Source organism: Anneissia japonica, unplaced genomic scaffold, assembly GCF_011630105.1.
Source record: "Anneissia japonica isolate Jap-2015-1 unplaced genomic scaffold, ASM1163010v1 scaffold287709_len1912824_cov184, whole genome shotgun sequence".
Taxonomy (NCBI): domain Eukaryota; kingdom Metazoa; phylum Echinodermata; class Crinoidea; order Comatulida; family Comatulidae; genus Anneissia; species Anneissia japonica.
This window is the reverse complement of record NW_022751466.1, coordinates 1,577,992-1,592,315: the sequence shown is the minus strand read 5'-3', so window position 1 is coordinate 1,592,315 and position 14,324 is coordinate 1,577,992. Positions and strand designations below refer to the sequence as shown.

The window sequence follows — 14,324 nt, the reverse complement described above, 5'->3', positions numbered from 1 at the left end:
GGGAGTCATTGATCGAGTTCCTAGTCCACATATCCAAGCGCTTTGTATGCATTGGCAAAAGCTCTATGTAAATTTCTATATTTAGAATTTCTTATGTATTTATATTTATATCTAAATTATATATAAGAAGTGATATGAATATTAGAAACGTCGTGGTCCATTGGATTGCTACATATCGATCAGTTTCGCTTCCATAATGCTTGATGTAATACCCGGCGGTATTGCCAGAGAATTTTACAATTATTTGTGATTTATGTGTAAAGTCTAAATGCAGATTCATGGGTTTCCTATGGGCATAGGCGCTGTAAATCAAGATAGATAGTTAATTGTGATAATATGTAGTCACTCGTATTTATCTCTTCTTCATTAAAGTAATGTTATTTCCCCATAGCTATCGTTAAGCGAAGCGAAGAGATGACTTGTTACGATGCTCGTCTGCGTTTGTGATGTTTGTCAGATTGAGTGTTCTTATACCTACCAAGTTAAAACCATTGCATAAGCTGGATTATGATTTTCATTGAGGTAAACTGTCACACTTTGGTAAAATTTGTAAAATAAACTAGAAAAATGTAAGAAATTTATCATCATATGAAGACGCGAGGATGGTATGTAAGCTGACTTACCTTGTGTGCGATGTATCAAGCATTTTTAGGACAGTTGAAAATGTACTGAATATACAATTTGATATTTTCTGTAATAAAAAAAATTACAGGAAAGCTTAAAAGGCAATCATTTTGACCAGTTCTCTACCAAAAATCCTACAATAAAAAAGCTGCGATCCACACGCCTCTTCTACATGACACCAGTTGGTCCATGTTGTCACACCTACGCCCCACCCCAATGGCAAACCTGGCTACTGCTACGTATATGTCTGTACGGTGTGATTTTACGATGGTATTGTTATTTTTATTCACCAAGTAGTGGAAATTATCTTAAATGTAGGTTATCATAAAGTTAATAAATATTTGCCACTCTTAGAATCATAATTATTCTTGAGTATCTTAATTAATCAACTGAAATAATGATGATGACGAAGGAGTAAAACTACACCCATTATGGCCGTATCGGGGTGTGTGAAATGGACAAATTCATGTCGGCCGCCCAGAATTACCTGCGGGGTCAAAGGCTGAGCCTGTTGGAACACAACTTAGGTATTGAGGGGTCCGAAGCCTTAATCAGTTTTAGCCTAGTAATCCATGATATAACTACCACCTAGGAATATAGTTGATACAGTGTACATTCTTAACATTTCCGATTGGGGTGGTGCGAGTGAGGGGGTATGTGTGGTGTGGGGAGGGGAGGTGCGTACGCATATTATACCTCTTGTACCTGCCCCTCTCTAATCAAAACAATGTATCGAAAGCTTACACCTATTCGTAGTAATAGTCTGAGGACGATATGTTTCCTTCTCTCTTGGATATTGCCTCAGACGTCAGATATCTATTTTTATGGAATCTGGTCGTGTGACTCGGCGCCAGAATACTTGAGATATAGCACTGACCATTATTATGATGATTAATATGAAAATCGATTATTCGGAAACGTATTAAAATTAATTTTGTTAAGCGAAGCATTATGTTCATTAAGTATTAACCTAACTATTTTTGAAGCACTATAATAATAGCGCTTTTTAATTTCGTACGGTAGTTGTTGTTGGCTGTGTCAGTTTGCTTTTATCTATTGCGCTATTTGTCTCGACTAAGTCAACTGAGCTCAAGCTTCTTGGATTGATCATAATTTATGGCATTTTTTTTTTATAATTATGATCAAGCTATTATAAATTAGTTCCATTTATTGTAGCCTAACATGTATATTTAGATTTATATAAACAACAGACAGTTTGTAATAATATGCGCTCTACAAATCTACATCCATTACCATTTCAATTACAAGTATGATCATTTGGGACCATTGATGCTCTATAATTAAGTCAGGGGCTTAGCAAGGGAAATTGTTCGTATTTGTGAGAAAGGGTGTTCTATGCAAACAGGAGTCTATTTGTTTGGACATAGTAGGATTTTTAGCTTAACAGCCTGCAGTATTGCCCAAGATTCCTAGAATGTGCTACGCGATATAATGATTCTATACACTACCCTATCAAGTGGAAATAGTTGGAGAAGTGGAAGCCGCTGTTATTACACCGCGTCAATAGTCAAAGGTCCCGTACCGTACGGGCTTTATCATAGTCGAGCTCATTTCAAACAGCCATGGAAATAAGAAGTAGGCATATGCATGTTTTATATGAGTCCCAATTAGGAGGGGTTGGGGAGAAGCTTCAACCAGGACCTTATTAAGAGGTCCAAGCTTCAACCCTTGTACCTACTTGAAACTAAATAGATAGCCCTGAATTTTGGTTTTCCTAAAATCGCTACAAGCTATGCTATGCCGAAAATAATAATAATAATAATAATAATAATAATAATAATAATAATAATAAATAATAATAAATAATAATAATAATAATAATAATAATAATAATAATAATAATAATAATAATAATAATAATAATAATAATAAAGAAATCATATTGAATGCTTTCAGTACACCACGCAGATAGTTCTGAAGAAACTGTTGTTTTTGTTGAGAATGTCCAAAATCATGTTTTGTTTTTCATTAGTTAATAAGGGTGAAGGTGGCCTTTAAACTTATTATGAGATAAGCTGGTAAGTGAGACAAATTTAACAAGTTTAAACGTTCGCATACACCCACAATTTTTGAACTTCCTCCTCAGCGTTAATATTGTTACCTTCCCCGTAGTGTGAATGTTCAGTCAGTGCTGTCTTAGTATCAAGTCGTTCCGCTTTTGTAGTCAATTTTGAAAAACAACTTTCTATTTTGATGAGAATTCACATCGCCCTACCTTTAAGATTCTGATACAACGACGTTTTCATGCAATGTCTGTGTAGAAATTGGATTTTTTTAGGTGGTTCCTTTACAAGTTATGTCCTTTTTATACACTAATAATAGGCCTAGGGACCACCGAATATTTCACTTCTGTCATTATTCTGATGGCGAAAGTGGCCAACTCAATCAAATGTACTTGCGACAGGATGCTTATGTTATAAAACAGTGACATTACGTCAAAATATTACATGATATCGCACTATTTGTGAAGTAAAATCACGTTTCATTGTTAATACAAACCGATTATACGTAGGTATACACCGTTGCAAGCGGATGACATTTGTTGATAATTTTTTGTTTGTGTTAAGGTGTTATAAGGCCGTTTTAGTAATAGAATGCACTGATGATATGTGCCGCTGTTACAATAGTTATATATTTACTTATTAACGAGGTATTCTACTTATACACGTCATAATATAACCATATACAATGTAATTAAAACATAATGTGAACATGCATGCGTATTAAGCATTTATTAATTTCTGGATAATTATATAGACGATATTAATAGGCCATTAATTTTGTATATAAATGAAATGAGCCACGATTATATCAACCAACCAAATTCCACGTCGCCTCATAGAGTGAAAATTGTAATAATCCCATCTTATGTCTTCATTTCTTAAAATAGGTCGTTAGGTGAATCAGGACAGGTAAGTCCGTGACGACATGTATTTCATAATGTTCATAGAGAAAGCTGTTGTTCGAAATTAAAGAAGCTGATTCCAGTTAAATACGTCATAAAGTCTCATTGTCCTAGTATTTGGTGACGGGTCTGCACATTAAGCTAATCTTTACCGCTAAAAAGTCATAATATTATTTCAACAACATTCATAGGAAGATTTAAGGAGAGGGCGATTTAAACAAAATTTAGAAAATTAAAAAAAAAAATGTGTTAAAAATTCTGAGACTGCAATATCCGGCCATCTAGATGTGGCATAGCCAAAAATGCCATACTTCATCACCAACCATGGTGGGACTGAGGTAGTATCCCTAATGTCCTTCCCTGGCCCTCTCTACTTCGATGGATCCGTCACTGCCATTAATCGAAATTTTCAAAAAAAATAAATCTATCTTATTAAGTATAGGCCTGGGGAGTATCCAGTAGTAAATTGTACCTATAACCACTCGCGTCCGAACCATCGTTTTCCTAACTTTGAAACAGCCGGACATAAGAGCCCAAACAAGGCGTGCGCAAGTGGCAGTCTAGGAAGCATCCAGAATATACTGCCATTTAGGTAGAACAGAAATCCCAATGGATTATGTGTTTATCACTCTTTTTACAAATGTAATTTCTTATCCTAGTTGCCCTAGCTTTCTACTCTGTCTACAGCAGGGCCGCATAGAGCGGAAACTAACAGGGGCAAGGGTTGGTATTGACCTCCAGTTACGAGCGTGAAGCGCGAGAAAGATTGTGCCGAAAGCCTGTCAATCTGGAGGGGCCCATTATTAGGGGACCCATGCCATTGTTGAGGGGCTTTACTAAATGCACAAGATGGCTGTTGCAAGTTGTATAGGCTAACTGTACAATATAAACAATACAATTGTGATGTAGATGGATTATAGGCCAATTATCATTACTTTTATTATTATTATTATTATTATTATTATTATTATTATTATTATTATTATTATTATTACTATTATTTTTTTTCTCTCTTTCGTGGCAATTTCACCCATCTCCTTTTGTTATATTTTGATTTTTTTTTCTGTCATCAATTGCACTTAGTCAGTCAGCGTCAGTCCACAATGGCTGGCAGTAATTTTTTCAACGCATCTTTTAGACTTTTATTAATTCCTAAAAAAACACATTAATATATTCTTTTTCACATTCCATATATACAATACACACCCATTACCATATAGGCCTACATATATACATATACATTTTTTTTTCTTGATTTCAACAATTCTTAATTGTTTTTCTCTTGAGTACAAGACCAAAAGGTAACGTACCATACTGATATCATATCATTGATAATAATAATGATATTAATACCATTTTCCATCTCTGATCAATAATAAATATAATATGCTAATCTTTATAATAATAAAAACAAAAATCAAGAACTTTCATTTAGTAATTTTCAAACGTATATCATTGTATATATTTATATACACTCAAATTCACACCCACCCCCCCCACACATATATATATATATATATATATATATATATATAGGCCTACAGACATACCTAGGCCTACACATATATACATATACATATATATATATATATATAATAATACTAATAATAAGGAACTTGTAATTTCACTCAATCTTCAGGAGTGAAGGGAATTTCAAATTTGACGTGTATATGTAGAGTTGGGCCGGTGTAGATGCAAATTAGGTGTTATGTGTTTTTGAGTTCTGTGCTGTTTCTGTGCACAGAACTTTCAAAGTTCATATGGAAACTAAAAGACAGCAAAACACAATACAATATCAAATGGTCAATTATTGATAGAGCCTCATCCTACTCACCCAAAACAAATAGATGCAATCTATGCAACGCAGAAAAGTTTCATATAATTTATGCAGACAAACAATCGACTTTGAACAAAAGGCACGAACTCCTTACACCGTGCCAAATTCCTACTCATATATATATATATATATATATATAGGCCCATTATGTGTACATATGCCATGCATGTATGTATGTACAGTGATAGGGTACATAATGTATAATTATATAGGCCCTATATCCTCAATTCTTGGTGTGTGTTTCAACAAATCTAACAAATCTGATCTCTTCTGGCCACATCTTTAAAAACTTGTCATAACCATCCCCTTTGAAACCCAAATCACCGCTGCACATTTAAGGAAAAATAATAAATTATCTCCTCTGGTTTTCGATCTTAGAGACGCTGGCCATGGGGTCAGTATTAACCTTCTAGAAGTCGCTCACGTTGGTTCATCTCATCTGATAATATTAAACGTTTAAAATTTCTACATAAACTGTGCCAAAAGCCCGTGTCGTTCAAGGTCCTTCGAGAGAACCTCCGAAACTTGCGATTACTTAATCACTTTCCATGCCAAAGATGAACCCATGTGGGATGAGCCCCTCTTTAATCAGGTTATCATACTGGCCTGCTCTCTCTAGACCTAAAATTAACCAGTTTATCATACTGGCCTGTTCCTCCTGGACCTACAATTAACCAGTTTATCATACTGGCCTGTTCCTCCTGGACCTACAATTAACCAGTTTATCATACTGGCCTGCTCCTACTGGACCTAAAATTCAGTTTGTCATACTGGCCTGCTCCCGCTAGACCTGCAATTAACCATGTTATCATACATTAAAGTTAAATAATATCTTTCCTGTAATTTTTGCTGGCTTAGCAATTAGTTAAAGATCTGGAAGTGTTTTATTACTTATTCGATACTTTTAAATGAGTTACACAAAACTTTTATTCACATTTTGAGGTTTTCTCCAATTTGTTTTTTTCAGCAGTACCTTTAACTAATATATTTTTACGTAATACTATAAATCAGGACAAGGAAGTGATAGACCTATCTATGACTAGCCCTATATTCTATATAGTGTCGCTTTTAACGTTTATTTATTTCATCTCACTCCCCTTAGAGTAGAATTATTGAACGAATTAAAATATAAAAACACTATACACACGTTGTGGTATACTGAGACGCATATGGAAACTGTAAGATTTAACGATTTAATATACTGTAAATGTCGGCCATCGTTGTAGGCTAACATTATCTATGGCAACGGTACCATCGACAATTACAGAAACTGATTTCTACTATCTATCGCCACAAGAATATCAACATTATTAATGTTTTCATATCTTGCCTTCTACAAACAATCAAAACTGAAACCGAATTGTAGGCTACAATTTAAGCGAAAGAATGATATCTGCCTTGAGCTAATGTTTGATTGGCAGCTGGTTATGACCCTTGTTTGCTTCAGACAACATGAGTGATTTTTTTTGTTGCTGATGCTATGAATGCAAATTTTTAAAGTATGTTTTCTCAGCCTGGTGAAGGAATAACTTGTTTTTCATCAGCTCGTGGCTGGAATACCTCAAATAATAATATAATTAAAAAACAACACTACTACGACTCACCAGATTTCGAGCTAAAAATCGTTAGTGTCATCATTGATCCAGGTAAATTTATCAGCGGATGAAGTTACTCGCGTAAGTGGTAACAAATCGCAATAGATCAATCATAATCAGCCGAGAAACACTTTACTGTAAAACAACGACCAATTGACGGTTTGAGGTTCATGTACCTCTCGGATTATTAGCTTGGAAATGAGAATAATTTTGAGATCAGTGAGTGCGGCAGTTTGCAATTGAGTCCTGAGAGCAGGGTAGGTCAATAAGTGAATTCGTTCAGGATATCACGTTCGTGAACACTTCCTGCAAGAGGAATCTGTGGAGCTGACTTGGAATCTCACGAGCCATCGCAGACAGCGCCCTCGACTCATTGATGTTTATTTGTATATTTATAGCGGCGCATATGCATGCATCTGTTGGTTCTGATCTATCAGCGATTGCAGCACTCTGTTTCTATGATTTCTTATTTTTCCAGTAAATACAAAAGCATGCATTTTGACCACTATTATGCATAAGTAAGTGTGGATTTTGACTGTTTTCTCAAATTCAAATGTTCGGTATTGTTTACTAAACTAGCTTAAGGTTTCTTTACCGGGACGCAGACCTTTCTGAAATTGGGGTGTGGTGGATTCGGGAATTAGGAGTAGACGGGTTGGGAGAAAAAAGGAACTTTACGGGACTGAGAAGAGCAAAGTTTTGAAAATAATTAACCTAGATGCCCGGAAATAGCAGCGGGTCACCTGCAAAGCCGTTAAGGATAAGGACTTGAAGTTAGTAGGTGCTACTGGCTATACGTACCCCTACTCCAATAAATACTCACAAATCAAATTAAGGGTTGTTTTATTTAAATAATTTTAATTGTCATAATTTGACGAATAAAGTGTAAATCTTAAACTATTTATTTCCCTACAAGAAACAGATCCAAAAATAGACATATTCCTACAAGAATTTTAAAATTTAAGTTACTAGCCAATTTATAGGCAGTGGCAAATTAAAGTGGGGGAGGAGAAACCTGCCACCCCTCCTGCCTAAGTTTTTTAAAAAAATACTAAAAAAATGGAGAAAAAATTATATTCAAATTTAAGTCTTAGAGGCCCCTCTATTTCTAATTCCTGATCAGCCACAGATCCTGCAAAAGAATACAGTAAAGTTATTAATCACTTGTGCATCAGCTTAAGATAAATACTCATATTCATTTTTCTAACTCCAAGTTCATAACTTATTTAAATATACAAAAATTAGCAATTCATATAGGGATTAAATTTGACAGACAGTAAATTTATTGTTGATTAGACAAGTATAGTATGTGGCTAATTTAAAGTAATTAAAATATAATACATAGTGGGACTAAGGTAATCTAGACCCTCCTTAAGTGAAAGCCCCCCCCCCCCATAATAATAAACGCCAACAAGGCCTCTAAGCGCTTAATATTATTACCCCCACCCTTCCTTTGGATTAAACGCCTAAGGAACACAAACTTAAGCTTCCCGGTGGAGTGCTCAAGTCTACCCTTTATTTCCAGTTCTCCATTATTTGTTATTGATAGGCCTATTGCATTTTAAAACACAATAAATCATTATATTTTATAAAGGAAATATAAAAATTGAATGTAAAAGTGCAAATTGCCTTTTCTTACCATTTTCAAGAAGTACAGTAACACCATCTTTACTCAAAAAGTCTTTGTCCAAATATATGTGACATGCCTATAAACTTATGGTCATGATGACACCAAATCATGACCATATATAGGCACATCGTAACTATATATGAACACAATAAAACATTATATTTTTATAAAGGAAATATAAATATAAAATTGAATATAAAAGTACAAACCTCCTTTTGTTAAAATTTTCAGAAAGTACAGTAACATCGTCCTTTCTCTAAAGCCTTGTAAAACATGTAATATGCCTATAAATATATGATCAAGATGACACCACATTATGACCATATATAGGCACATCGAGCATAACACATTTACATCACATTAATTCATTCAACAATGCTGTTTTACACGAGATTAACCATTTTGTAATTAAGTATGGCATATTTTAAGCTTTAAGTATTTAAATTTATACCGTACGGTATCTCAACATGGGTTTCTTGCAGAGTGATACCATTTTACTAACAAAAAATGCATGAAGTTAATGATCGTTTGGAGTAAACCCTCTGGTCTTTTTTTTCGAGAGAATGTTTACTCCAAATAAAGCTCTAGAGGGAGAGTTTATTTTGTTGGGGGCGGGGGGCTATTCAAAGTGGAGCGTTTATCTTTAATTACTTTAATTACCATTGCTTACTGAAAAAATATACTAAACTGTAATACGTGCATGCCGACAACAGACGAGGCCAGGTCAATCAATTACTTTTTTAAACTAAGAAACGTAAAAACAAATCTATTAAGTATTAAGTAATAATGGGACAAAAGAGAAAAACAGTATAAAAAGTCCGTAAAATGATAATACAAAACACCTTCTTAGTAATATATGTTATTAAAACCAGAGCTACTGACAGTTTTGGACAAAATACAAATTAGAACAAGAGAAACATTAACCCTGCGGTCCTTCCTCTCTCATTATACATCGGTCGCATAAAGGTCGCCGATGAGATATGTTGTCACCGTTTTTAGAGATCTAGGCAGATGGCACATAAGAGTAAGATTATTCTTTTTCATCATTGAAGACAGTGAATTCTTATCCTGTTATAACCACCATCATTATCATTATAATAAGCAACTTCCAAGTTAGAACTGCGCATGCTCGTATCCAAAATCAGTCAATCGACATAAACTTATGTTGTGTGTATGATAGATGTGTATAAGAGACAGATATATATATATATATATATGCCTATATGTTAGTGTTTCTAAAGACAACATATTACGTATCTGAGTTTGTTTGAGTTTGTATTAGGCCTACCGTTACGCACTACTTATATTCTATGTTTCGAAACACACGTGGACACATCTTTTTCATATACACACACACATAATATATGAAACATATAATATAATATATATGTTGTAATTATTCTATGTGATGCAGAATAAATTTGATTTGATTTGACGAGCATGAGCAGTTCTAACTACAAATTGGCTTATTGATATAAGTATTGTAATTTTGTGTAGTTTTTTTATTTTTTTTATAATACCTTCATTTTTCTTTTAAACGTATAATGCTCTTCCTAATACGACAAAGTACAAGTGATATTTAGCATTATTACACATATATTACATTACAAACGAGACAGATGGCCGCCCATACAAAAGGTATTAGTCTTATCCAGTACCTAACAGCTATCTTCACAATGATGAATGACTTGCTCCCGGTACATGGAGCTCACAATGTTGCAATTAAGGTAACAATTGATACTAATATATTTTAAGATTGCTTTGTTTATTCCCACCAAAAGGTGTGACAAGGCGTAGAATAGCTATGGCCGCCTTGGCTAGGCCTGTTCTATTAACAAAAAAGTAACTTTCAGACATTAAAAAAGGAGTGTGTAAGTATTAATTTTTTAAATATAGGCCTATCCAGCGTCTGGTTGAAAAATAGTTCAAAATATGCATTTCTCTATCAAACGAATATCATAGCACTCGAGATTTCAGAATTAAAAAAGGCCATGTGGTTCACTTTATTAACAGAATAAGATATAACGCACATTCCGAAAAGTTAAGCCAATCAATATTTTTTATGAAAACATATTGCAAATTTGAGACTGACTTTTCATGCAGTGGAGAACATTAAGTAGTAAACATATTGGTTTAACAGCTTACATTATTGGATATTTTCCGTTCACTATCAGCATTTTAATATAATTATTGTTCAATATTGATTTAAAAGATAGTCAAATAAAATTTTATATCATGGTTCGTTGAAGTCAATGTTAAAAATGACATAGATTTACAGCTGTTTTCTGATGTAACACCTACGACTAAAACTACGATTTACATATTTTATACTATAACCGGTCAGGAGCATTTTATTCTTGCAAACAATGCCGGTATCACATGGTGGTGGGTATCAATGTCGGCTTCGTAAGGACACCGCTATTTACAAAAATGTGAACGTCCAGGAAAAGATGATATATAATATTCTATTATTCCTAAAATAACGTTTTTATCTCAGTTGCCTACAATAAGCTTATTGGTCAGGCAGGCGCCTGACCTGCTGAACCGCCCCTGCTGGTCATAGATTGCTGCCGATTAATTATAGTCACTTTTTCATAACATCGTTATTCATTAAGTTGCAACCACTTTTTTATTTTACGTTTTTATCTCTCACTCTGACATTCGCCATGGTGAACAGTGCAAATGTCTGGATCCGAGGCTTGTGATTGTAAATTAGATAATTTCATACTGTGTTGTGAGGGGAAAAACAACATTTAGTTAAATCAATTCCTATAATAGTAATTAAAATAATTAACAGTAATATAAGATAATAATCCTAGACGTGGATATCCGTTGACTCTGTGGAGCTCTTTCGCCTTTGATAGCTATATTTTTCTTGCTGCTTGGTGGCTAGACACCCTTCTACAACGTAGTCACTAATAGTTACCACAAACCGGGATGCCAGTCACAGTCATCGACAGCACTTGAAGTACCTACGTAACTCTTAAGTAATGTTTAAACTCAGAATGAACCTCAAAAGATAGAAGTCCTAATGTTAAATTAATTTCACAAAAAGATAGACTAGTTTACAGAATGTCGTAGGTCAGCCTTGCGTTGGGGGAACGATAGAGCCTCAGCTCTTAATCCAGGAGGCAATTCCACTCGTTTACAGTTTTTGAGAAAATGGAGTAGTGTTCATAGTTTACAGAAGAGGGTAGATATATATAAGAAGGATATATTGAAGATTACCGTATCTTTTCCTTGTGTTAGGTTTGTACCTGGTGGTGTATCTTAAAGGATTGATTGCAACCAAGCCATTACGCATCTTGTAGTCAAAAAGATAAAACGCTCCTGCCATCTTCTTATTCACCAAGGAGGGCCACTTACTTCAACATTTGTGACACTTTTTGTTTGTGTGTAGTCGTTGAAGACACACCTGACGTCTCTAGATCATCTCCAGTCTCTTGATTTTCTTAGCAGTGTACGGATCTCAGACAAACGAAGCAAATTATAAGCTTGACCGGATAAGTCCCTTGTATGCTATTCCTTTTAGTTCTCTTTAATTGATCATAAAGTTAAGTTTCAGGAAACCGAGGATTGTGTTAGCTTTTGGCTGTTGTTTTAGTTATGCTTGTTCCAGCTTATGTCTGTCGTCAGGAAGTCCAATGTATCTTGTTTCCTTAACATGTTCAATAACAACATAACGAAGCATGTAGTTTCGATGTATAGGATTCCTAAACCGAGTGATGAAAGGAACCTGACATTTCTTGGATGCACTCCTTACCGACTCGCTAGTCAAGTGTCCCTATGTATAAGGTCCACTGTCCTTAAGGCGAGCTAGTCATCAGGATCATTATACCGTATTTACAGGATTCGCTAGTCATAAAGCTCTACTGTATTTAAGGTCCTCTAATCATAATACAAAGACAGGTTAATTGGTCATAGGCCTAAGTATAATAAAGGGCTCATTAGTCATAATTTAAAAAAAAATGCTAGTTATAATCAAGAAAATGCTCGGTAGCCATAGTTAGAAAAGAGGAAAAAGGGATTAGACTATATCTAATTTTATGAATAGTGAACCACAATTGTTTTTATAATGGCTAGCGAACCTTATAAATAATTAACCTTATGAATAATAAACCTTGTTACTATGGAGCTTGACCCGCATACACCAGGTTTGAGTGATGATAAATTATTTAAGAACATCTGGAAGATGAAAAATTTAAGACCATCTGGTAGATCGTTTATGGAGAAAAGACAAAGGTTGTAGCCAAGTACAGACAATTCTCTAGAAAGTAAACCTGCGATCTCCGACATTTCCCCTTCTACAAGCACTTTTTGTTTTCTATGTGTTCGGAATTTATTTATCCATATTTTTTCACTTTATAACCATAGTTGTTTAACTTCCCGATCAGTCACTTATGGCCAACTTTTGTCAAATACATTACTAAAGTCCATCATAAAAACACCTGTCTATAATTTTCTCATGCAGTTTGTTATAATCTGCAACCGGCTATCGAGGAATGCATGTTACAGGTCGTATTTAAAGTGATTACATGTCTCATTGGTGTTGCTAACAATAATATATTCCCTGAGATTACAGGCCATGTTAGAGATATTCAAGATTGAAGATTTCAATATTTCTTCATTGGTGTCTTCGGAAAATCAAATGGTCCATCATATCACAAAAAGAGTGCAAAAACAAAGAATAAAAATATACTTTTTGTTCTTGATTCGGCAGTTAGACGGATTAACCCTCGATTCACTTCTCATAACATGCTGTTTTCCGGTGAACTGATCCCTTCATTGTTTCGGGACTGCGTACACCGGGCTTGTGTATGTCGTGATTGGTAATTAGTTTCTTGACTCTTGGAGCTGTTATACCGATATCTTCCATCTCAGGGAAGGATTGGTTAGGTAACATACAATTTTCTTGAATGGAGTTTTTTTCCTGTTGAATACGGATTAGAATTATTTACATGGGATGTTTGCTTTGTCTCTTGATTCGGTGTAACTCCATTTTGCTTTAAAGGAGCAACGCCAACATGTAGCTTGTAACGTGAATATGTCTACTACACTGCTGTTACGTGACTACACAATAAGGTGAATATTAGTTACCCCAAATAGAATTAGAATTCCCAACTCTAATAACAACCCTACAGTTAAAATGTTAAACGGAAATGCAAACAACATAGGTTTGTAAAACAGTACATAGGACTTTTCCTCGTTGACATAATGAGAACTAATGTTGAAATTACATAGAACAAAAAAATTAAATAAACATAAAGTTAAACAAGAATATGAAAAACCAAAAAAAAAAAAAAAAAAAAAAAAAAAAGAATATGAAAAACCAAAAAAAAAAAAAAAAAAACATAAAGAAAATATGAATTAAAAGAAAAAAGAATTAAAAGCCGACTAAACAGCAGCGAGACTCCGACTGCTGCTGCTGCATTTGTAATAACGAGGTGATGTGGAGAGTTGTAGCCATTGTGCCATATAACCTGATCCTGTTTAGATTTTAGTCTCAGACAAAAACGATTACTTTTCTGCTGATGCGGGAAAAAATCAGAACAAAAACAACGGCGTTTGCACTGGTGCGAAAAAAGCAAAACAATCAGAACAAAAATAATAGGTTTTTTGCTTGATGCGGGAAAAGCAAAAATATAAAAATGCTGTGGAGAGCAAAACAATCCAGGAGCAAAGCTAAGATCGGTTTAACATACAATTTAATGG

General features: G+C 34.4%; 1 protein-coding gene across 3 annotated transcripts in view; it reads right to left on the bottom strand.

The window, feature by feature from the left end:
- Positions 1-7,261, bottom strand: part of LOC117121703 (heparan sulfate glucosamine 3-O-sulfotransferase 1-like) — a 24,708-nt gene extending 17,447 nt beyond the window's left edge. For 2 of the 3 annotated variants that reach the window (XM_033266988.1, XM_033266987.1), the window contains exons 1-2: positions 6,992-7,261; positions 624-691 (exon numbers count right to left, since the gene is read on the bottom strand). The gene's annotated coding sequence lies outside the window, so the exon portion shown is untranslated. The remainder of the gene's footprint in view (positions 1-623; positions 692-6,991) is intronic. The other variant, XM_033266989.1, reaches the window with a different exon arrangement.
- Positions 7,262-14,324: the final 7,063 nt, after the last annotated feature.